Below are 24,549 nucleotides of genomic sequence, written 5' to 3'. Positions count from 1 at the left end.
CAACCTTTTCAGCAGAAAGCTGTTAGGCAAACTGCAACCAATGCAAGCCCAAGAAAAGTCTTTTATTTTAAAAATGTGTAATCCTGACAAGAAGAAAAGACAGATGTCTGAGGTCTTCTATTTTCCACCAGTTACAGCTACTGTCTGTTTAGGAACGCGGTGAGAGGTCCCTTCTCCGCAGTAAGAGAGCAGAGTGTCTCTGTGCCAGTCAGCCTAAGCCACGGGAGCTGTGCAGCAGCTGCAGGTGTTTTGGGCTGTCGCTGGTGCAGAGACGACAGCAGCTCAGGCTGCGTGCGACAGGGCTCCTCAGCACACCCAGTCCCGCCGCTCTGCCCACACAGCCCCTGCTCCCGGAGGACGCGGAGCCGGCCCTCCATTTTCATTTGCGGCCCGTTATCGCAGAGTTTGATCAACTCAACAGGCGCTTCCGTCCTGCTGGTACGCGGACAAAAAAGGAATTGCTCTCCTGATCGCACCTATTTCGGCGTTCTCCTTTTCGAACCTCTCTCCCCCGTCCTACGCGCTCGCCCCACACGGCCAGCAGGCCGACACCTGAGGGGCCCGGGCGTGCCGCACGCAGCTCCCCGGCCCGCGGGCTGCCCTCCGGGCGGGACCGGCGCCGGGCTGGGCTCCCCGGGTCGGCGGGGCCGGGCGCGGCTGGGGCCAGCGTCCCCGGGCGGGCGGCAGAGGGCGCCCCGCGTTCCGCAGAGCGGGGCCGGGAGGAGCCTCCGGCGCGGCCGGGGAGGGCCGGGGGGAGGGCCGGAGCTGCCACGTCCTCGGCGGCGAGCGGCGGGCGGGGAGCGCAGCCCGCGCCTCAGCCCCACGTGTGGCGGAGGAGCGGGGAAGTTGCCGGCGGCCGGCGCTGCGGACCCTGCTCCTCTCTCGCCGCTGCCCGGCCCTTCCCGTCCCTCGGGAGGACGCAACTCCAAGTAAGGGCGCGCGGCGACCCCGCTCCCGCCCGCTGTCCCGGGAGAGGCCGGTGGGTGCGGGAGGCGCTGGGAAGGGAGCGGCGGGGAGCGCTGTGACGGGGCACGGGGCGAGCCCGCGGTGTCCCGGGGGAGCCGCGGGCAGCGGGATCGGCTCCCGGGCGGGACAACTTCCTGCGGACTTGGGCTCCGAGCGCTCCGTCCCGCGGCCGGGGTGCCGCGGATAAGCCCGGAAAGTTTGGGAAGACGGAGGGCGGGCGGGGAGCCGGGAGCCGGCCGGGAACGGCGGGAGGGAGCCGCCGCCGGGCCACGCTGCCGGGGCTGGGTGGCAGCCCCCGGGAAGCTCCGCTGAGAGGCTGCGAGGAAAAGAACTGCTCCGAAGACTCGCAGAAGACTTTCGGGGTTTGTGTGTTGTTGCTTTTTATTTTCTTTATCTACTTAATTTCGGTTCCCAGTCGTGAGTACAGTTGTGCCAGAAAACGACCGAGACCTATGTTTAAGCAGCCTGTTGGAAAAAAAAAAATCTCAGGAAAGCATTAAAGGTGGCCCAAGAAAGCAAAAAACCCAATCTGTTCTGAATGTAAAAACGTGGGGTTCGTCTCTTTTTGAAAGCACCGTGCCCTAATTATTGCGTGTTTTGTCCCTGTAATGAGCTGTCATGAGTTCGGTGCATAGTTTTATGGTTCTCCTTATTGTTGATTATCTTAAATTTGTTTTTTGCTGTGTTTCTAAATCGATTATAGTTCAACCCTTTATCTTTTTTTTCGACTGTTTTAAATGTTCTCTTGTCAGAGTGGTTTCTGTTCCGTGGTCCCTATCCTGCCTACATTTGTATGATATTTTTATCTGTCTGTGTGGTGGTGCCACCCTGGGTCGAACCTCTGGGGGTTTCCGTGTTTCTCTCAATTTTGAAAATTTGATTGTCAGTTATTTTTAGCTTCGTTCAGAATTTCCTCCTTGAAATGAACTAGAAGTCTTACAGGAATTCCCCTATGCCCTGTTGAAAAAAAGTGAAATGAGTTTCTGTTGGTACATTTTTAATAACTTTTTGCTCTCCCTCTCTCTCTTAATTGCCTTTCAGTAGCCTATTTATAATACACAGACCTCCTAAGATGAAGCTAAGAAGAAAACTATTCTCAACCTTTGTTGATTTCACTCATTTTTGTCAGATAAATGAACTGCTCCTTGCACAGCAATTTTAGCTACTAGTTTTCCTGATGCTTTGTGGGAAACGTGGAAGGGACATCTACCAACAGGAATTTTAGGTGAAGCTATCAAACACTGCCCAATATTTTGGGAGAACTGCCTGTTTCTTTAGTGCATTTTCCAGCCTGGACACGCACAGGTCTCCATTCTTCTCCTTGAGAGGGTTTTGGCAGAGCTGTTGGCCACAAGTGCAGGGCAGCACAGAAGAGCATGGACAGCACTGACAGACTTAGAGAGATAAAGACAAATGATATGCAGAGCTGGGCAGCTTCAGATACTGCCAGAGTGGACGCTGGAAGGCTCTCCTAGGGAGCACATATTACGCACTTTTGGGGTATGATTGGTGTTGGCAGTCTGGTGGAACTGGTTTGTGTTCAAACCAGTGAACATCAGATGTTCAGCAGTGACTGCATACCCTCACCTCCTGTCTGTGGAACACCATCTGAGCTTTGTAGCTACCCCAGAGTGTGGGGTGGAAATGGGCCTGGGTGAGGTGGCAGCCCTCAGTAACGCTCCCTAGCTCATTGCTGCTTGTTTGGAGAGGGGTGTGGGTGCAGTAGCAGCGAGAGAGTGGACTGTGTGCTCACTTGTTGCTACTAGATCTGTACGCTGGCAAAATTATTTCAATATTTTTTAAAAATCTCATCATGTTTTTCTACGCATTAAATAAACACAGTGATGCTTTTGCATGTATATATATATATATATATATATATATTTGTATATGTATATATGTACATATAAAAGATACACGTTCTGATTAGGTGATATGACCTGTCTTATTAGATGGTACATGTATTTGATGATGGCAGTGTGGAATGCAATGTAGCTTCCTTGTTCGTTTTAACAAATTTTCCTTCTCCATCATCTTTCTCCCTTTCCTATTTGAAGACCAGCAAGGCTTATCCCAGTGGTGGTGTTCCATCAAGAAGCAGTGGTGAGGAGAAGCTGAATGAACTCCTGCATTGAAGTCATAGGAGATGGGTCCTGATTCAGCAGGCAGTACTCCTGTACATGGGGGCTGTGCTCAGAGAGACACGTTGGTCTTTTGCAGTGCTATTGGGGTTTGAGGGAACTAACCACGTGTTCTCTCTGCTGGGCTGGGCTGGGCTTTGCTTTTACTGCTACAGATGTGCTTCATCTGCTCCCAAAGCCATCTGAGCCTTTCGAGAATGGATCTGGCATCTCATTCAGGTCCAGGTGCTTCAGAATCAAATGATCTCTGTCTCCATATTAATCTCTGCATCATGAACTGCAAGAAGCATCCCTGGATGGATTGGCATCCATGACATGCAGTAGCAATTTGTGCTGCATGCCAATATAGATTTCTCTAGTTTTTGATTCATTATGAAAATGCTTGGAGAAATTATCCTGCAAAGACATCTTGCCTCTAGTCTTCTATGGAGATCCCCAAGGCTGATGGCTTTATAGGGCCACCACAGCAGTGGCAGGGCTGTAAGTCCACAAGTTCTGTAACCAGGTGAGACTGTTCTTTAGAGGGTGAAAGATCCTGAGGTGTCCATGATGCCATTTTGGGTGGCTTATTTTTTGGTTTGTTTTGGTTTTTTGCTGGTTTTTAATATTTTTTTTTAATTATAGCAGTAACAGCTTCCCAGTAAGTCCTGCATACAACTGAGGAGTTACTTATCTTTCTGCTCATTATGGGAAAGAGTTATGTGGGCAGATGTGGCCTGTGTGAGGATTTGCTCAGCTCTTAATCCTGTTTGTGGCTGATAGGCCATGCAAATATGGAAGGGCATCTCTTTCAGTATATAAAGGTCTTAACTGATCACCACCTTAGGGAAATGTGCTGTTAAAATGCTGTAATTGTTTTATCAGTAGCTACAGGCCATGAAGTTGAAGGTGTAAAATCCTGCAACAGTGCAGACCACCTCCCCCAGCCCCCCCTTTTTTTTTTTTTCCCTTCTGGTTCCTTGTTTGGGTTTTTTGAGAGGGATATTTTTACTTGTTAAGACAAACCATACAATAATTACTGTAGGTAACAGAGGAACCAGGCTTTGTATAATGAATGGGGGAAGCAGCCAGAGATGAGATATTTGTGAGCCCTTTGAGCACATATGTATCTTGAGGGGATGAGAATATGTGATAATATTCTCTCTGTTGTCTTTTGCCCTGTCACTAGTTTAGTTTCAGGAGGGGGTTTTTTTCGGTCTTCTTTATCCTTCTTTGTTTGTTGTATTGTACACCCATTTTAGATGCAAAGGAGCTAGTCACTTCTTGCTTTCTTAAAAGTGTGAGCTTTTGGGTGTCTGTGTACCTAGAAGTTTCTGACCACTGTTGTCATTAGAAATCTTGTAGAATTTCTCAAAAGGTAGGGCATACCCCAATCAAATTATTTTGCATTTAAGTTCTGAAAGTACAAGCATAATTTTAAGTATATGAGCAACGTGTCAGAGGGGTTATCTTTCGAGTCCAGTCAAAACTTAATCTAAATGAAAGAGTGTGCAGTGCAGTGAACTTTCCACTGCAGTTTCCGGTAAGTGTAGAAAGTACCATTTTTTTGCAATTCATGTGTGCTGTTTGAGTAGCTACTTCATTGATTTGGGGGGGGGCCTGCATTCTTGGGGCCAGAGGAGTTACATTGTGTAGTTTTGTGGTGAGATTCTTTGGGGATAAAAAGCTGCTAAATACCTGCCTGCCTTCCTGTTTGCTCATTGCTGTATTAAAGGCATGTGCAAGATAGGGACCTTACTTCCACCTTAACCAAGGTTTGGTGGGAGATGTTGATAAAACCAGAAATTGGGGCTACATTTGTAGGTGGAAGATGGAGGGTAAGAGATTTGTGACACTGACTTTTGCAGCATGCACAGCACTTGACTGTTAGGTGTCTCTTGAGTGCCGGTTGCTAGCAGAGCCACACTTGTATTTTCCCCTGTCTGTAAGAGCTGCTTTTGTGACCATAATGCACTCTCTAACTTACAAAAATGAGACACAATAATATGGAAACTCAGTGAAAGTGTCAGTCTTGAGTCTTTTTCCTTTAAATAGGTAGTAACAATAATGCTGGGCTTTTCCCAGTCCTCTGCAGGTGCCTGTGGACGTGAAGGGAAGGGACATGCAGAGGAGTCTGACTGCATGCAGAGCGGGTGGGTTCTGATCTGCTCAGGTGGGTATTGACTTTCTGTGTTACAGCAGAGGGTCAGAAGAGACAGGTTTACAAGGTTTTGTGAAACAGCCTGATGCATGGAAGCAGGAATGCTGAAACTCATTACTGGACTTACCAAAGTCTGTGAACCAGGCTAGAATGTGAACTTGTGACTGGTGCCCTAAGCCTTAGTGCCAGCTAACCTCTTTTCTGATCCCTTTCCTGATTTTTATTTTATCTTGTTTGGATTGCCCATGTTTTCCATTAGACTTTTTCCTGTGGTCCTCTTATTTGCACTGGCATTTTTCTTTCCTGTTTACCCCAGCTGTCCTTTGACAATTTCTCTGATTTTTTAAAATTGCATTGCTAGATTTTTCTCCTGTGCACGACCTATGTTGTTTACATTTATTCTTCCTTTATTCATCTTACATTTTTCTCCTTTTAACTCTTATCCTTAGAGGAACCAGTTTACTCTTAGAGACCAGCCCATTCTTATTGATTGCCAGCTGCTTTTATTGAAACTAATTTACATTCTCTGCTTTATTGTGCTAGACAGAGGACTAGTGATTTTGAGTAAAGCTCTTTCCCGAAAGGCTCTGCTCAGAAATTGTCTCTGTATTTCACAAGAACAGTGGAAAATAAAGAGCAGCATCAGTGCAAAAGCTGCTTCTGCCTAAACCAATGTGTTTGTGTCTTTGTCACATGAAGAGTAGAAATGTGGCCTGCCCTGCTGCAGGCATAAATGACTTTTTCAGGCTGAAATGAGCTGGTGTGGTGAGGGGGAGTGCAGAATGACGTGATCTTATGTTTACTTACATGGGCACCCCTTAGACTCTGGCAGTAAGCAACCCAATCCATTTTGATTGTGACTGTGTTCTGCCTTGATACTGATGTGATTTTTTTTTTTTAAATAAACTGATCTAAAAAAAAATTATGAAGAATAAAGATGCACTTCAGTTAAAGAGTTGAAGAGATGTGTTTGCATGATGGTAAACTTGGGGAAAGAAATTTTAAATGAGAGGAGATGGCTTGGTAGGCTTTAACCCTCCAAGTACCATCTGCCTTCAGATAGATAGGTTCTTTTGAGAAGGGTCTCTAATAAGGCTTCTCAAGCCTTATTAGTTGCTAAGCATAAAACCCTTGTTTTCAGGTCATGTTGATTTTGGGCTTTGTGTCATGCTAGAGGTATGGATAATCAGGGTTTGGATGTACTAGACCTCAGGGTGTACATCCCATCTCTTTCTCAGACTGCTTTTGGTTTATAAATTGGTCTCACTGCTTTTTCACTCAGTGTCAGTTTGGTTTGACACGTTGGCTTTTCTTGTATATTTGGAAAGGAGACTGTGGTACAGTGCTTAGTGTCAGGTCTGGAGGGGGAAGTGTGTTACATAAATTTGTTACCAAAATTCACTGTAGTGCTCTGCCTCTCCAGTGTTTGTTCTTAGCATGGCTGCTTACTGGTAATTGTATGTCAGCAGCATCATTGCATCAGGATAGATCTTTTACTTTGGCACCCAGCTAGAAGCATAACAAAAGGAAGGAAGCTGCAGGATGGATTTCTTAGTTATAAAAGTGCACCCTCAAACACAGATTAGGTACATGGCTGTCATGATAGAAATAAGATAAGAGAACCTAGAGCCTTTTAGTAGTGTTACTGGTGCCAGTATAAAATATGGCTCTGAGCCTGCAGTCATGCCACAAAAAGGCTCAGGAAGTTCATCTGTGGTTAGTTGTCTTTGCAAATTCAGGTCTGCTTAGAAACCTGTGCACTTACTGTGCTGGGTCTGGCCATCAACTCAACCTTCACAGCCTACTTTGAATGCAAAAACATACGGTTAAACTCTAGCATAATTTAGGACAAAACCTGCAGGATAAATGTGTCTGAAGTGGCTTGAGAGGTTTAGGTGTTAATGCTGCACAGCATCAGAAAAACCTGAGTTTTCTGAATTCATAACTGTTACAGGAGAGGCTTGTATTTATACTGTTGTAGCCTGTGAAGTATGTTAGAAAGCTTGGAGTCTTAGAGTTACTTGTGATGAAGCAGTTTAGCATAGAGGAAAAGGCTGCATGCCGACCTTTTGCCTTAATGTTAGGGTTTGATACCGTTACTCAAAAGTCTTGATGCTGGTTCTTGCTACTGAATTATTATTTCAGTCTGCAGAGCAAACAGTTTCCCTGCATTGTTTAAGTCTTTCCCACAGTTGTAAGAGAAATACTTAAGAGTACAGGAAATGGTGTCTGTAAAAGTAAGATTTGCTCTGAAATCTGATTGCCTGAAGAATTGCTAAGTCTTTTACACTTCTAAAAGTTGAAGATGACTTAGTTCTTTCTGGTGATAATTTACTTAGCATGTTAAACTCATTGTACAGTAATGTCCATCAAACACACTTTTGCCTTTCTTTTAAATTGCATTATAAATTGAGGAAGAGAAACAGAAATATTTGTATACAATCATTTTTTCCCACGTCTTCCAGCTATAGCACTGCCTTCCTGAGTTGGGAGAAAGTGAAACCTTTCTGTTCTGCGTCCGAACAGAACAAAATGCAGAAACCAATAGTAGAAGTAGGAGTGAGAAACCATGAAACTTTTTAAATTCTGGCCTTTATTAATAACATAATGGTTTATTATTATTTTATTATCATTGAATATGATGTTGTATTAAAAAAAAGAAGGTATTGACTTTAGTATGTGCTTAAGGAGGAGCCGGGGTAGTTTAAGCGCCCCAAAAGAGCTGTAGGAATAAATCTTTGGAGCAAATTCAGTAACAAGTAGAAATATTCTAGTTGGTTTGTGCATTTTAGCATTGATCTCCTCCTGAACTAATCACACCCCTCCTAACACTCACACAGTATAGCTATGCAGTGCCTTGCAGCCTCACCTGCACTTTTCTGCACACCCTTCCAAGTAATTAGACAGGAGCAGGATCTTCTGTGTAAGCCTTTGAGCTTTGTTATTTCCGGGCTGTGCTGAGTGTAAAATGCAGTGCTGAGAGAATGGCCTTCTTTGGCTTAGGCACAGCATCTGGAGCTGCTTTGCATCTGATCCCCTCTGAACAGGAGTGAGGAGGATTGGGTCTGCCTGTGGTGTAGCACCCTGTCATACCCTCTCTCTGGTTCTGCTAAATCAAAGCTGTTGACAGCTGGCTTAGCTGGTTTTTCATGTTCTCTTTGGAACAAGATGATCTTTAACGTCCCTTCCAAACCAAACCATTTTATGATTCTCTGTATATGTTCCTGAAATGCCCAAATACCAGTGGGAGGTTAGTCCCAGCTATCCTTTGTGACTTAGAAAATTTCTATGTGGTTTGGGGAGGGATGTGATTTCTCTGGGGTGGGCTTTTAAAATTTTTTGTTCTGTGGTTTTTTGGTTTTTTAAGTTGGTTGTTTTGAGGTGTTTTGGAAAGAAAGTACCTGTGCAATTGCTGCTTAAGTTTTAACTTCTGGATATATTTTGGCAAAAATTGTTTTGGGTTTTTTTTTCCAATGCCTCACAGAACAGTGAAAAAAGAACCCCTGACCCCTAAAGCTTTTCTGCTTAATGCACTTCCTTGACCTTTTCAAGTACTTTGTGCTTTTGCAAGGATATAAACCTGGATATTTTATTTATTCTTTGTTGCTGAACTAACTGGAAAATTTGGGGGTTTGAGAGATAGGAACTTTGATGATAAATGCATTTTTCCCTTGTAAAACTTCATCTGTATTCTCAGTGCCAGGCACTCCTGAAGAAGAAATTCAGTGTGAAGAGAGGTCTTGTGACAGTTTTGCCCTTAGCAACCCTTAGAAGCATAGGAGAGGAAGAATTAAAGGAAAGAGCTGCAGTGTGCAAAGTCTGAAGAATTAACATCAGTCCCTTTTTCATACAGTGGAAAGAAAAGAGTTGACTGGAGGAAGAAATCTGTGGTACTGGTAGAGAAGTACAGAGAATACCTGAGACCTAGATAAGGCCTCACAAGCACCAGAAGTGTATCACGCTGCAGAAGCTTTCTGGGCTGTGATCAGTGCTCTGAAATTACTGTTTAAGAAACTGTCAACAAAATATGTATTCAGTTAGTTCATCTGCAAACTTCAAATGTATTTGATAATCCCCATATAGTGCAATTCAGAAGTATTCTTAAGCTTAACTTTATTTTAATTAAAAAAAGGCATCATGGTAGACTATACTGCATGTAGTGAACAGAGTGTACCATCTGGATAAATGACTGAAAACTTTACCACGTGGCATTTACTTGCTCTTTTACTTCATGCCAAATTTTATTTTTTGCTGGTTTTTTTTTTCCTTGTGAATTGAGTGGATACAAACCTTTTGCTGAATATTTCCACCCATGTTTTTATTCATTGTGTGAAAATAATATGATGCTGTTACCAAAACAAAAAAACCCCTCAGGTTGTTGGCATATATTGCATATATTGTAATATCATTGGCATTTTTTTCCTATAAGAATGACAATGGATGCAAAGCTTGAGAAGGGATATAGCTGCTTTCCAAAATAAATGCTGTTTATGAAAGTTTATTACAAATTGTCTACAGGAGAGTGAACATGCAAGGATCAGGGTATGTAATATTTTCTTTGAAACACACCTTTGGTAAATATATTTTTAACAGTTGCTAATCTGTTTCCTGCCTAGGAAACCAAGGAAGTCAAAGAGAAAAGAAGATTATGGACATATTTGTTATTCAATGCTGTGTTGTTTCTCTGACTTCCATCTCCTACGCACTTAGAAACTCTACAGGAAAGGGATATGTGACTTTTGTTGAAAACTTTCAGATTTCCTATTTCTCTGGGCATGTGGGTTTCTAGTTGAGCAGGTTAACCTTTACTGCTGTGCTGTATCTCTCCATATTTTCCTTTGCCGGGGAAAATTTTTGGTCTCCATTATTTCTGACCACCCTGGACAGCTGGCAGTCTCTTCCTTCCAGTCTGACAATACCAGCAGTGCAGTGGCACCAGCTATGTGCAAGTCCCTCTGAATTCTGCTGTCAGTTACATTTCTTGTGAATAAAGTGTTTCAGAATTCCAGGGAGCCTTGAATATAAACGTATCAATTATGTGTCAACACAACAGCATCTGTCCTTGAAATTGGGTATCAGTTTATTTGGCATCAGCATGGCAAAGATTTGGCTGACAGCCAGAGTGAAATATTCCAGCAAAAGCTGCCGCAACAGGAGCCATCTCAGAAGCAATTTGCTAAAATTCAGGTGCTCTAACATAATCTTTTAATAAATTCTTAAGACACGAGGGAGCTTAAGCAAAAATCTTTTCATGTTCCACATTCTTGCCTCCTGTTATTTCTTTTTCATGTCCAATTATTTTTGTTATTCTTCTCTTGGAAAAGATACATACAAGATTCTGGGATGTATATATCCTGTGATTTAATATCCTTTTTTGGCTTTCCACTTCTTACTTCAATGTTGTTTACATATAAGTTCCAAATGAATGCAAGCAGTGATGTCTGCTTTGGGAAAACTTGGCTTAAGTATGAAAGAGGTAGGGCTCTCAAAACAGGAGAGTAAGAAATTGTCCCTTGTAAAAAATGTGTCTTCTGGAGGTTTTATGTATTTTATCTTTTCTGAAAAACTTTGTCTCTTCCTTGCTCTTTTTCCTAGATCTTTTTCTTAGATTTAAGTAAGTTTTGCATTCTCAAAGATGTGAGTAAGTCAAAACAGTAATTTCAGAAAGTTAGGAAACCCCAAGTCCGTAACACACTCCATTTGTCACGGACATAACTGCCGTGGTTGAGTAAGCAATTTAGCATACCTGTGGGAAATGGGGAACTCGGATCACTTTGTTTTTATGGATGATCTGTATCATACTTGAAGGAGGTAAAGAGGAAACTCTTTGATTTAATGGTATAGCTTGTAATAGTCACCTGGTTGATTCTGATACCTGTTCAAAAACAAAACCAGATGAGTTGGAAAGGAGAAAATATAGCAGAAGGGCTCACTATCCTGTAGTATATCAATGTTTACCTCGTGCCTTTTTACTGACTGGGCTCCAAACAGTCCCTATCCCTTCATCAAATTAAAGTTTTTCACTTGGGTGCTAAAAAACCATAATTTCTAGCAAAGCATTAAGAACAATACAGGGATAAAAGTAGTTGGGAGAAAATACACATTGGGTTTTCAGTGCTGGAGGAAAAGCTTGTAGAATAAAGATGAACTGGGTTTTTTAAAAGTTTTTTATGTTTTGGTTTTTTTCTGGGTTCCTCCCCTCCTCCTTCAGGTTTGAAGTCCTATGAAGTTGAGGTTTTTCTCAGAGGGGAGAGAACAATCAAAGGGAGGGAGATCTATGGTATTGCCTGCATTTTAAACGGGCTGGTTTCTCTTTGGTAGAAAATAAATAGTAAATAGTGGATTAGCTCTTAACTTCGTACTCTCAAAAGAAATCACAATCTCAGAGTTAAGTAATGAAACCTCTTTAGGAAAATCAATGTTACCTGTATCCAAGCTCAATTTATTCAAGAGGTCAGCTTTGTTGCTGCCCTGGCATGGCTTGAATTTAATGATTAACAACCTCTTAATGACTGTTCATGTAACTTCCATCTGGTATTTTATATAAGCGTAAGCCAAGATGGTAACAGAATGCTGTAGTAAAGCAGTATGTGCTATTCAGGGAAAAATCTCGTTCCAAATCCTGTATGCAGCATGCATCAGCCCCAGTGAAACTGAGAGAAGCCCATTAAGAAATCCGATTAGCTGTCTGCTCTCTAGGTGAGTTAAAATCTCTGTCCAACGTGGTAATCAGTGATGTCTAACTGCTGGCTTATCTGGTAATAGTGCTGTCACCTTTTATAGGCGCCTCTCTTGCAGTTCCTCCTGCCTTGTGTATTCATTTCAGCCACGTAGAACACCGAGCAGCCAAGTGAGACCCTGTTATAAATTTTAAAATCCTCTTCAGAGCCGAGGCCGGCACTGTCGTGTTCTGTTGTGTTGCCCTTTGTTCCTGCAGGTTTCCCTGTGAGATCTCCGGGTGCCATGTAAGCAGTAGCACACAAGAGCGGGCAGAGTGTGCTTTGTGTGAAAGCAGCATGGAAAAGTGCAGCATTAGGTTCAAGTTTCAAAGTAATGTCAAGTACTAGTTAGTGTGCTTGCTCCAGTAGTAGTTTTCTTCAGGTGAGAAGAAAAAGAAATGTATCATTTCAGGAAGAAATAATGGAAAATATTTCAAAAGTAGCTTTAGTTAAGGCAGCAACCTGTAAAGTCTAAATTGTTTTCCTGTTAAAACGCAGAATGTGAAGGAGAGCAATTCTAATGTCTGCAGTTTTTGATGTATATATCTCCAGAAAATACAGATCTGGTGTCCCTTCCATATCCATAGGAAGGGATAGTGTTCATATCCATGGAGAGACCTGGCTGAAACCTGTGGAACACTGCAATAGCAATCAAGATGAGTTGCCAAATGGGAACTGAACTTTTCATCAGCTCTTACCGCATAAATATAGTCCTGAGTCTTTTGAAGGTGTCATCTGTTGGTAGTTCCTTCCCATCAATGTTTGTTCATCTTCTATTCCTTTTACTCAGAGGAAGTGAATTTAGACTGCAGCTGTCTTGATAGTTGGGGGTTTCTTAATTGTTGTATGCTCTCTGCTTGTGAGTTCCATCAAGTTACTGTGATCTCAACCATGCTTTGTACCTTATTTTGTATTTCATTCTATACTTGCTGTTGTGAAATACATTAATGCTGTGCCATTTTTGTTCAGGTTTATTAACAATTTCGAACTATTTTTAGCATCCTCAGCTGATTGAAACTTCAGTGTGCCCTCAAGGAAAGTGAGGTGATACCTATGGTACAGCACAGTAGATAAGAGGTTATGCTCCTGTCTTCCCTTCTCAGAAATCTGCTTTGTAGTTGTAGTTCTAATTTCAAATCTTGGTTGATTTGTGAAATGAAGTCTCACTTCTCTGTGGGAAAGAGGGGTAAGCAATGGCTGATGGCCTATATCTCAGAAGGAGTAAGCAGATCTGATACCTACAGCCCTTTGTAGGAAAAAGATGATTCTCAGAGTCCATCTGAGACTGGAAGTGGTGTATACTGTCCTCATCTTGAAGTGCACAGAACATGTTTGTTGATTCTGTGGGTTTTGGAGACCCATGCTCAGGAGTATGGGTGCAGTAGACTTGGTATTTAGAATATTTAGATTTTGTTCTGGTTAGTAAGAGGCTCTGTTAAACCACTGCCAGGTTTTCTGCTAGGATATTTAGTTTATTCCCCCCTCTGTGTTGAACCTCCATTCCTTTTCTTAGCCTTGTCTGTTCTTCCCCATTCAAATTAGTTGCAGTTTTGGAGGAGATGAACATTTTCCTTTTCTTTACACTTACACCAGAAATTCAAAGGACAAAATTCCCCTTCACTTTCAGGAGTGAAGTGCTATTTTATAGTACCCTCAGATTAAATATTGGGGGTCGCTAATCTATTCCTTGCACCAAAGTTCTTGTTTAGAGGAACAATTTGGAGCAGTATTTGCAGAACCATTTCAGTTCATCTCACTCACTATTTCCTAGTCAGTACTGCAACCTTATATAAGCCAGTCTCCATCCACTTAACTTCAGAACAAATGTGGTGATTAATATTTATATAAAAGCTTTCATGTTTCCACAGTGAAATTGTCTTACTTTGAAAAGAAAAGGTGTCTTTTTCCCTGTTGACTTGGTGTGGAAAAAGCTTGCGAAGGCTTCCAGCAGCACTGCATCCAAGACAGGCATCAGCAGAAGAACTGAGGTCATCTTTAATTCGGTATTTCATTTTGTGAAATTGCCTACTCCAAGAGAAATAAAACATTTACATGTATATTAACCGGTGTTTGCCAGCTCTTGGAATAAAGCCAGTTCTCTCAGGGCCAAACAAACGCTCTGAGTGAATGAGTAATAATCTGCAATTGTCACTCCTAATTTATGGATGAGTAGATAGAGCAGTGTTTGCCATTTTAAGTTGTCCTATTTGCTTGAAAGACTAGAAATCATGATTAGCTGTTGGCTTGGAGTATCAATAGCATGTCTGTTTATAGCTGATTTACTCAGTATAGCTGTTGCAAAAGTTCAAGACCTCTGCACATGATAAGAAGTAATTGTGAAAGAAGATGAGAACACATGAAGGTTACAGATGTTTTGGGACAGTAATTTGGAATCCACAGCCAGAAGCTGAAGGATAAATGGCATCTCTTCTTTATAAATGACATGCAAGGTCTCCCTGTGCCTCATTTATTTTCTGAGGAAATCTGTATTGTCATGTTAAGAGAAAATTTAAAAATCCATGGATTCCCAAGATAATGTTTGTATTGGCTTTTGTTGTTGATAAGTAAGAGGAGAGCATACTACTGATTGTCTTACAATGATGTTTCCTGTCTCCGAGCCTTTCCATTTGCTTTATTTTCCAACAAATGCAGTTAAAAGCAGTTTTGGAAAGTTTGTTTTACATATTCATGAGCATGCTTTTGTCATGAAGTTAACAACAATCTTGCCATGATTGGGGTGAATAAAAACAGCAATCAGACTCTATTTTGTTGATAAAGAGGTGTGTTTTTAATGGGAATACTTAAAATCCTACCTTATAAAGCCCATATTATATACTGCAGGGAGTCAAATAGCACAGCCTCTCTGGAGTAGGAGTTTATGGGAATGAGAGTCACTCTCGAGATTAAATTGTCTGCAGAGTATCCTGTGAAGTCTTCCATGAGGTCTCTTGACTGGCTGTGGGGGAGGCTGCTCCATCACACCTAAATATGTAGGCAGGAGATGGATGAGAAGTAGGAACATCAGCTGTCAGCCACTGAAAGCAAAGACACACAGTGCAGAAGTGAGACCCATCACTGATATTGGTCTTCTTTGATGGATGGACTCTTCCGTCCACTTCTTTCAGTCTTTATTTTACTTCCAGGCTTTTATTCACTTTTATTCTGTGTGCTGGTTTGTCTTTGTTCTTATTTTGTTTCTTTTTTTTTTTTTTTTCTGCACACTAAGGGGGCTCACCTGCACTTTTTGTCTTGACTTCATTATTTTGCTCACCTACTTGCACTACATCATAACTTTTTTCTTCCTTTCCCCCCACTGCATTAAACTTCCTATCTGTCATCTTGTGAAATGAAATAACAGCAAGAGCAGTTGGTGTTGATGTTGTAGATACCAGGATGTCCACAGCCCAGGGTGCAGCCATTAATATTCTGTCTGCAAGCTGTGGAAGACAGGCTCTGAAGAGGTGCCTAAGGACATGATTCCTCAGTCTCTCTTGAAAGGTCAGACATAGGACTTAACTTCTGTATTGTGTAGCGTTAGCTGTCACTTGGTGTTTGCAAGCACTTGGATAAGATTAAAAACTAATATATCCCTCTTTTGAGAGAAGGTCAAATAATACGTGATTCAAACCCTACACGTACTGGATCATGGCAGGAACCTTTAAACACCCATTCCCTGCACATGCACAGCTCCCAAAACCATCCATGAGCTCCTGTGCTGACCTGGCTTCCTCTGTTGGGGTTCCAGGAGTAACTTGGTTTGATTGTTGAGTGCTTGCTGTTAAATTGACAAGAGAGATCTACGACAAGAGAGATCTACTGAGTACTCCAATAAAATGATAAATATATATATAATACACATATCAAATGTGTCTGGTTTAAACTAGGAAGCAAAATGAGCTGTATTTTTAAGAGCTGGTCAGCAGTATCTTAATAAAAACAGGGGGGTACCACAATAGGAATAGGGTATCACAATATAAATTAAAAAAACCCAAACAAAAAACATGGAAGGAAATAAAAAACAAATGCCAAACTTAACGGAAAAGCAACACCCCAAAGAGAAGAAAACCCCACAACCAATCCACCCAGCAGCTTGGAGCAATATTTCTTGAAATTGCTCTAAAATATGAAACTATTAAGATTAATCCAAATCAGTCTATGCAGAGTAAGACAGATATGTGCTAAGATCTCAGCAGCAGCAGGTGCTTGCAGTATTATAAATAGAAAGCAATACAAATTGAGGTGCTTATTAAATTTGCCTTTATGATGCTTTGAAGAATTGCCCTAGAACAGAAAAGAAAAATTACCATAGGCTCTGGATTAGAAGGATGACTTAAATGGCTGTGCTGCCAAAGGAAACAGAACATAAACTAGAATAAGTGATAGACTTGTTCAGAAAAGGTTATCTGACAGTGATTTGTCTCTAACATGGAGAGGTTGGCCAAGAGCTTTGTAGGGTTGTGATTGAACACAGGAGGGCCTAATTTTTTTCATCAGTTTTAATACAGTATTGAGTTTTAATGTATTTTCCAGGAGATTGCACTGTAATCCTTTCTAGCACTTACATTTCTCAGGTTTTTCCTTGTTTCCCTCTTCCTCTTCTCCCAGCTGACAAGACCTAATTCTACTGGAAATATTCATGTTTGTGAAATGGACTTGTTCAGAATTTTTGCAGCCTTTTTGGATGAGGCCATAGTGAGAACCCTGTATCTTAGTCAGAACTTTCTAATATTAGTGAAATACTGTAGGGCCTCTGCAGAGAAGTGGCCAAGCATAGCAACTAAGGAATTGTCAAGTAAACCAGATCAGAGCAACAGGCTCAACTGGCAGACTAATAAAAATAGATCAAAATCTGCAATGTTTTTTTTCTTTAACAAGATACTCAAATTGATTTAATTTGGCAGGGAGCATACCAGGAAATCTTAACATGGGAAAATAAGTGTGTTGGGAAGGAGCGAATTGCTCTGTGTAAGATCTCTTATCCTACTTTTTAGTAACAAAGGACAGTCGTCCTTGATGGTGGAGGGAAGGTCTGCAGTGGCACAGTTGCTCCTGCCCCCTTCCTGTTGGGCCACTGTCTTGGAAAATGCCTGGTACAGAAACAGCAAGGGCATCTAGGCTGGAAATTATCACTGAGTGAAGGGGAAAGGGGAACATGTGTAGACAGCTGGACTTCTGGCATCCATACCTGCATCTCCCTGGCCCTGCGTGCATGGGCTTACACAAAGGGCTGGTGTGCCATACCAAGCATTCAGTGTGTTTTAGCTGTCATTAGGAAATCATTGCAACCACATCCTTAGGAGCTGCAGGAAAAGGACAACTAAGGCAGTGCACAAGCATGACTACCCTTGGAACAGTGCAGCAGGGAGTAAAGCTTAGTCTTGCAATAAGCTTACTGGGTTTAGTGCAGTATCCAGTATCCTGTATCACTGGTGACTGAGAGTGCTGTGAATGTAGCAGATTGCTTTAAAAACAAAAAAGGAAAAGGAGGGAAAAAAAAGAAAAAGAAGGCTGTACAGGACTAAATGAGAGGGGTGAATGTGACTAGTGTTGCATGGGGGGAGGTGATGTTTTGGTCTTGGTAAGTGCTTTAAAAGGAGGTCACTTGTACTGTACTGTGTTGAACTGTGGTACTGATCAGTAGTTGCTTGCTGAGTGTTGTAGAGGAACTTCTGAGACATCCTTCTCTGACTACCTGGGCTTGTTCATAATGGACTCTGTTACACTCATGGCTCTACAGCATTTCCTTTTGCTTCCAAGTTTTTGAGCTGGGGGAAAGTCTTGGCAGTAAACTGTAAGTAAGAATATATAAATAAATAGGTGGTGCAAGAATCAGTGTTGCAGAGCTGATCAGGCAAAACAGGTTTGTGTTTATGGGGTGGCTTTGCTGAGCAATTCCCTTTGGTTAGAACGTGCAAAACCTTCTTTCTGTTTGTAATTTTATTAAGTCTTAATTAAACTTTCTGCATTTAAATTAGTTTACATTAATGTCACACTGTCTTATTATGTTTATTTTGACAGACACTAACAGGGATTTGATCAGCCTAATCCAGCTGTATGTAATTATGTGCCTTCCCCTTAAATAATTGCAAAGAGTGTATCAGTCATGGCAGGAAAGCCTACTGCTTTATTATAATGTGGGATTGTTTAGTGAAATGTAATAAGACTTGAGGTTTAAGCTGGGGAGTAAACAGAATGAGATTTTACTGAGACCAGTAGTAGGAAGAAAAACTTCCCCACCCATCCTGTGTTGCAAGTCTCAGTTCTTATCTTTTCTCCCCCCACCGCCCTTCAAAAAAAGGTGTCCTGATTGCATTGTTTTCACACTGATGTTGAGACCATTTCTGTAGCTGCAATAATTTGGGAAAGGTTTGGATTTCTGGCTGCTGGAGGAAGAGCTCTAGCCTAAAACTGTAGTGCTCGTCCATTGTAAGGTGGAGGCGTTTTATTTCATTCATTGATAACTTGATTATCCAGATGAAATGAGTGTGTAGAAAGCAGCAGAGGTAGGAATGAAATCTGCCAAATGGCAGGACTGCATAAGCTCTAAAATAAAGCTAGGAAAGCGAGTAAGGAGGGGAGTAACAGGTACCCACTTCATAGATTGTATTTGGGTTGATTTCTGTGTGATTTAGTTACTCTCCAGAGTCATGCAGTCTTTCCCAGTCACATGTAGAAGCAGGGAGAGACAGGCACGTTGCCAGCAGTCTTTCCTCAGCCTCCTACTGGAAAACTATCTGTGCCAAGAAAAGCTTGAAAAACCAGAACTTCAGACAAGCCCCAAAGGGGATGAGTTTGAGATCTGAATCCCTCATTGTGTGTTCTGACATTGCATCAAGATTGCTTTAAATTTGTGAATACCTCTAAGATACTGTATAGAATAAAATGGTAAGTGCTTTTGTCAGTGCAGTGCTGTCCATTTTCCCCTGTTGGACTGTCTGGGGGATTTCAGGAGCCCAGGTGCATGCACATCCGTCTTGCATATTCCCGTGCCACATAGTTCTGTATGTTTGAGCTAGAAGAGCGAGATTTCCCTTTGTGCCTTCTGAAGAAACAAACTGTTTCACAAATAGTTCTGATCCAGCATACACAGATTGTCTTGTGGTCAGGAAGTACACATTTCTGGATGTTCTAGATTTGTGCTATCTCAGACTGTTCTTCCAGCTTTTCTCTTCTGTCAGTCATGCTGCATCCTTCCCCTCTCCAGTGCACACACACCTGCCGCCCAGGCTCTTGCCTCTGTGGTTTCTGTGGTTTTAGATTTAACATTCCATCCTTGCTTGCTGTGGGCAAGGATTTTTCTGCCTGCTAATCTTTAGCCTGCAATGAATTTTCAGTGCCAAAGTTTTAAAGACAGTAGAATTGTAATGAAAAGCAGTGACAGTCCCTCAACTCTCCTGTTTGCATTACAAAACTGTAACATCAGGCTTCGGACTTGCTGGCATTGTGCCTGGCATACGCCTTGGGGATCTGTCTCTAAGGCGTTTATAGCGACGCTGTCTCACAAAGAGTGACTGTGTTGGGAACCCCTTAGTTTGAACAAGGGAAGCAACAACCAGACCTCATGTAGGAAAAGTGTGTTTCTCGTCCAAGTCGTCGTCATTTCAGAAGATGAGCGCTGCTACCCTCTGGTGACAGTTCAGCTTGAGATGTGAGCACTGACACTCGAGATCTGGGTGGGCTGACACAGCTGAACTGGAAAACAGAAATATTGTTTTCACTCCAGATTCCTGTTGGTGCCCCTTCTGACAGTTGCCAAAGGTTGGTCTGGGAAAGCAGCACTTAAATTTTGAGGAGCTCTGACACCAGTGACTATGTTGATACTTATTTAGTATAGCTGTTTACAAACTGACTGAATTTATGTAAATACACCAGAAAGATAAATGTTTTGTATCCAAAGGAGCCTTGTCAGGAACAGCTGAGAAAATTACCTTTTATGAAAACAGCTGAGCAAACACATAATACCAAGTCATATGCTAGACGTTGTGGTTTACTGCATTTATGTGCAAGATCATCTGTAGCTGTGAAGATGCAGAATGCCAAGCCCTTCTTTTATAGCCCCCCCCCATGGAATTTAATTCATGCAGGGGCAGAAATTACATGTTTATTTTTCTTGTGTTTTCAGTAAACATTAGTTGTATTTCTTCATTAGACTGCCTGTTGGAAAAGTTATCTTGATGTTGGTTCTCTACCAGGAAAAATACGGGTCATTTACCCACCTGTTCATGAAGCAAAAGAATTTGCCTATTTATTTATTTCATTTTAATTGCATTCTGCTCGGTTTCTTTGCTGCATTCAGGGCAGATAGGATGGCACTGCAGGTCACCTGGCCTCTGTTTAACAATGCCTCCCCAAATGCAGAAATCTGCAGCTCTTTGTTTCTAATGGAGATTGCTTGCTATACCCAAGTCCTTAGAATTGTGAGAATCATACAGAAATAGCTTTCTGCTTTGGCGGCCTTGCTCTCTCTGACTTTCTGGCAGCATTCAGTGATGGCTTTCATTTTCCAAATGCTGTGAATAGTTTGGAGACTCTCAAAGCTACATTTACAGTAAATGTGATGTTGCAGTAATGATGGGTCAATTCAGCTTTAGAAAAAAAGCCACCACCTCTCACTAAAAAATAATGTTAAGCTGACTTCAAACAGAATCTTAATAGTTTCATATTGCTCTGTGTATAATTAAAAGCTTTCACCCTTGAAAACAGGGTTCTTTTTATTTGCTAATTGTAATTCCTTGCTACAGTCAAATAGACTGAGGTAATTTTTTATGATATTAAGAATTGGCCTCGTGCTGTAACGTGAAAATCCATTTTTCACAGAGCAAAAATTTTTCTCTTAATGCTTTTCTTCATTTTCAGCAGACTCTGAAATCATGACAGTGTCACTGAAAGACAGGATCCCAAATTTAGCATTGCAAGCATTATCTTCAGGTATGCATCAATTCTGCTGTGCAGCTTCAGTTTAGAAGGAATGCGTGACCCAGAGCATTTTGATCATGGAGAAAGAAAGTTATTTTTTTGGCTGTTGCTGCAGTCATTGCTTGTTTTATTAGGAGATGGCTGGTACAAATTAAAAATTGGGGTTTTTTTATGCAGTTGATAATAAGTTCCCCTCTTTAGTGGTTGCACAGAACTGTGTTCCAGTACCATAAGAAGCTCTCCTGTAGCTGGAATATTCACTTCGTCATGGAACTGCTTTTGTGTTGCTCGGAGTGGGTTGTCTGGGGAGGTTTGGGAGAGGGATGGAGGATGTGACTAGGATTGAAGAGTTTTGATAATCCTTTGGGCAGGCCCAGTCTTTAGGGTTCAGAATTCCTAGTCAAATTGTTAAATCTTTGCTCTGTCACTCGCAAAAGTGATTAAATAGAACCAGTCGAATAATGAAGATTTTTTATTTAAACTATAATTTTAGTGTTAAAAATGAAGTGTAATAATTGTGCTTGAATGTGATGGAAATACTGCTGGACATTTACCACTGCAGTTGCCTAAAAACTGTTAAAGTCAAGCTTTTTTGCTGTTATTTCTCCCCAAAAAGCTTCCTCCATAGAACCAAGCTTGCAAGGCACTGGGTGCTTAACGGGTCTGACACAAACACGGGCAGGTTTAGCTTCTGTCTCTGTGTGGGAGATGAATTCCAAACTGGTCCAAGTGCTGCTGCAAGTTCTACCTGGGTAATAGCCACGCTAAGTGATGAAATGTTCTCCAGAGAAGATGGAAGGGTTGTTAGTTTTTACATATCTGACAAAACTAAAATGGAGTTGGACCTTGGTGGATGGAAAGGCTGTGTACAGAACTGTACTCTCTGGAGACCTCATCTAGAGCTCCGTGCACCAGTATTCCTGCTTGTACATCTGTTCCAGACTCCTACTGGCATGCTTTTCAAAATTCCCATTTAGCTGCATGTCTAATCTGGCCAAATCACCTTAGAAAGTGGTGGCCTTACTGATGCTGTTCCTGCAATGGCCAGACCTTAGAGTTTCAGGAAGGAAAATTCCCCATCCAAAATGTGGTATATCACAAGGTAAAATCAGTTATGAAATAATGCAGCACCTCAAGGTAACTCATCAGTTATGAAGTAATGAAAAGAAAATAAATCTGTGTTCCATGGAGAAGCTTGGAGAAGAGGAGGCTCAGGGGTGACCTTCTCACTCTCTACAACTACCTAAAGGAGGTTGTAGTCTTCTCCCAGACAGTCAGTGACAGGACAAGAGGACACAGTGTTAAGCTGCACCAGGGGAGGTTCAGGTTGGACAGCAGGAAGTTTCTTCACACAAGGGGTGATTGGACATTAGAATGGGCTGCCCAGGGAGGTGGAGTCAGTGTCCCTGGAGGTGTGTAAGATAAGACTGGAGGTGGCACTTAGTGCTATGGTCTATTTGACATGGTGATGTCTGGTCACAGGTTGGACTTGATCATCTCACAGACCTTTTCCAATCCAGTTGATTGTGTAATTCTGTGATTCTGTGGGGTAGCCTAAAATAAGACTTGTCCTTTATTAAATGGTACCCATGTTTTGTGTAACAGTGTTACATGCGGTTCAGTCATTCATTAAAAATCCCCCAAACGTTTGCCTGGTTTCAAAGCTAGGAAATAAAGCATCTCTGTTGCTTAGACCCCACTTTTGTTAAGGATGGAAATAAGAATGATAATACTTCAGCTGACTTGTGGGGTTTGGGCTCCCCATGCTGGGTGGGGCAGCATGTCAGGATTCCTTCTGCTCTGTCAGAAGCTGCTGTCCCTTAGCAGCAGTCACTGCCTCGGCTGCAGGGAGCTGAAGTTCTGTGAGGTAAGGTGGATTAAAGCTTTGTGTCTAGGAGGCCCTGCACTGCTGCTGTGGCTACACAGAGCCCCTGTGTCCGTTCTGCTGGCACTGTGCGAGGAGAGGACGCTTGCCATGGCCTGGGGCTTTGGCAGCACTCAAGGAACAGTCCTGTTTCTGTGGTGGGAGGGATGGTCTTTGTCATGAGGATGGGGAGAGCTTCTGTTTCATTGACCACACAGTGCTGAGCAGTGGTTCCCTGCTGGCCAGGCTTCCTCTTGCCCTTGGAATAGGGTCCCTACCTGCTCTTTCCAGCTCTTGGGCTCAATGGTCCTTCCAGCTTCCATGCAGCAGCTCTGGCTGCATTACCCTGAAGTAATCAGCCCAGCAGCAAACATAAGTAACAAGCTGGTAACTTTGTTGGTTTGGCTTCTTCTCACCTCTGATGCTGGTGTGTCTTGGTGATTGGGAACTACTGGTTTGAGGGCTTTTTAATGCTCAGATAATCTGAAGAGTATTGTCTGCTTAGATGTCTTGTGTCCTTTTTTCCAACTGCTGGCAGGCAGTCTGAATACTGTGTGTCCAGATTGTCTGCTGGTTTGTTGTTCGATTTTATTTTTAATGTCTCAGTAACATCCATTCCCCTCAGGGAAAATTTAAATTATAAAAATTAATTCCTGTCAGATTATTTGTTTGAATTTCAAGTTGTTTTGCTGTTTCAGGAATGTTGCAGTGTTGGTAGCAGGATCATGAAGCCAGGTTGAGCCAAATTGGCTTGCATACACTTGTAATTTTGGATTTGGAGAAAAATTAGTCAGTTTAACATGTTTAATACATTCATGCTGTAGGGTTGGTGATAATAAGTTCTTTAGACATCGAGACATGCAATTACCCTAAGTGCAGATAAAATCTTTTGTGCATGTGTTGCATACGCAAATTTGCAATACTCCATGAGCAGTGGTCTAGCCTGAGTTGAGGCTGCCATTCAAGACTCGCAGGAATAGCCTTGTGTGGTGTGAGGAGCTTTTAACTGCAGATTACCGAAGCTCAGGGTTAATTTTACCAAACAAAGCAGATGGCAGACTGACATAGATGTGGTTGGAGGATTGTTGGTGTATTTGGAGGGATATCATTCAGGTTCCACTACAGCATTCTGGTATAAAATTATCCCTGCTTAGCCACAATTGACTTGGTCTAAGATGCTGTCCAATACTTCAGCATTGGTATGAGTGACTTCAGTGACTCAGTCTACCAATTCATGTTTTTAGGTTTTGATATTAGCTCTGCAGAAACAGTTCAGAGTAACTCAACCCAGAAGACAGAATGAAGAACACTTTTGTATATAAAAAGCAATGCTGATGTAATTGCTCTAGTAGGCAACCCAGAATACTAAATTAGTGAATTTGTGTTATGGTGAAGAATGATGAGGAATGAAGAAGAACGTTGTCTTTAGATTTTGTCTCTGTAGCCTAAATTTTTTTTATTGTTTTTTTTCTCCTGGAAACCTTAGCTCTTCAGTATCAAGCTGGGGTAGGCTTGGTGAGATGGGCATTTCAAACAACTTTACCAAGTCAACATTCATTTTCTTGACTTGGCAATCAAGATTGTTTCTTTCTAGCCAGCAGGTTTCTGCTTTTGGGGGAAACTTTGCTATAGTGAACTTAAAAATAACCTCATCACCCCACACAATTTTATTATTGAGTTTTAAATTTCAAAATTGATAAAAGTAAGGTGAAGTTACCATGTCTGGCTAGTGCCAGGCTGCTGTAATATTGTTGTGGACTACAGGTATGCCACTTTTGCTAGAGTGTTAATCCCTTCTGTTGA

The 24,549-nt window shown here is 42.0% G+C and overlaps 1 protein-coding gene across 4 annotated transcripts in view; it reads left to right on the top strand.

Annotated features, from left to right (window-relative positions):
- Positions 1–769: 769 nt before the first annotated feature.
- Positions 770–24,549, top strand: part of SMCO4 (single-pass membrane protein with coiled-coil domains 4) — a 28,694-nt gene continuing 4,914 nt past the window's right edge. Inside the window, exons 1-2 of one of the 4 annotated variants that reach the window (XM_059838544.1) lie at positions 791–929; positions 5,172–5,259. The gene's annotated coding sequence lies outside the window, so the exon portion shown is untranslated. Of the gene's footprint in view, positions 980–1,206; positions 1,329–5,171; positions 5,260–24,549 lie in introns of those variants that run through there. The other 3 variants (XM_059838547.1, XM_059838546.1, XM_059838545.1) reach the window with 3 other exon arrangements.

Source organism: Haemorhous mexicanus, chromosome 2 (assembly GCF_027477595.1).
Source record: "Haemorhous mexicanus isolate bHaeMex1 chromosome 2, bHaeMex1.pri, whole genome shotgun sequence".
Lineage (NCBI taxonomy): Eukaryota > Metazoa > Chordata > Aves > Passeriformes > Fringillidae > Haemorhous > Haemorhous mexicanus.
Note: the sequence above shows the minus strand (reverse complement) of the source record. Positions and strands in the feature narration are given on the sequence as shown.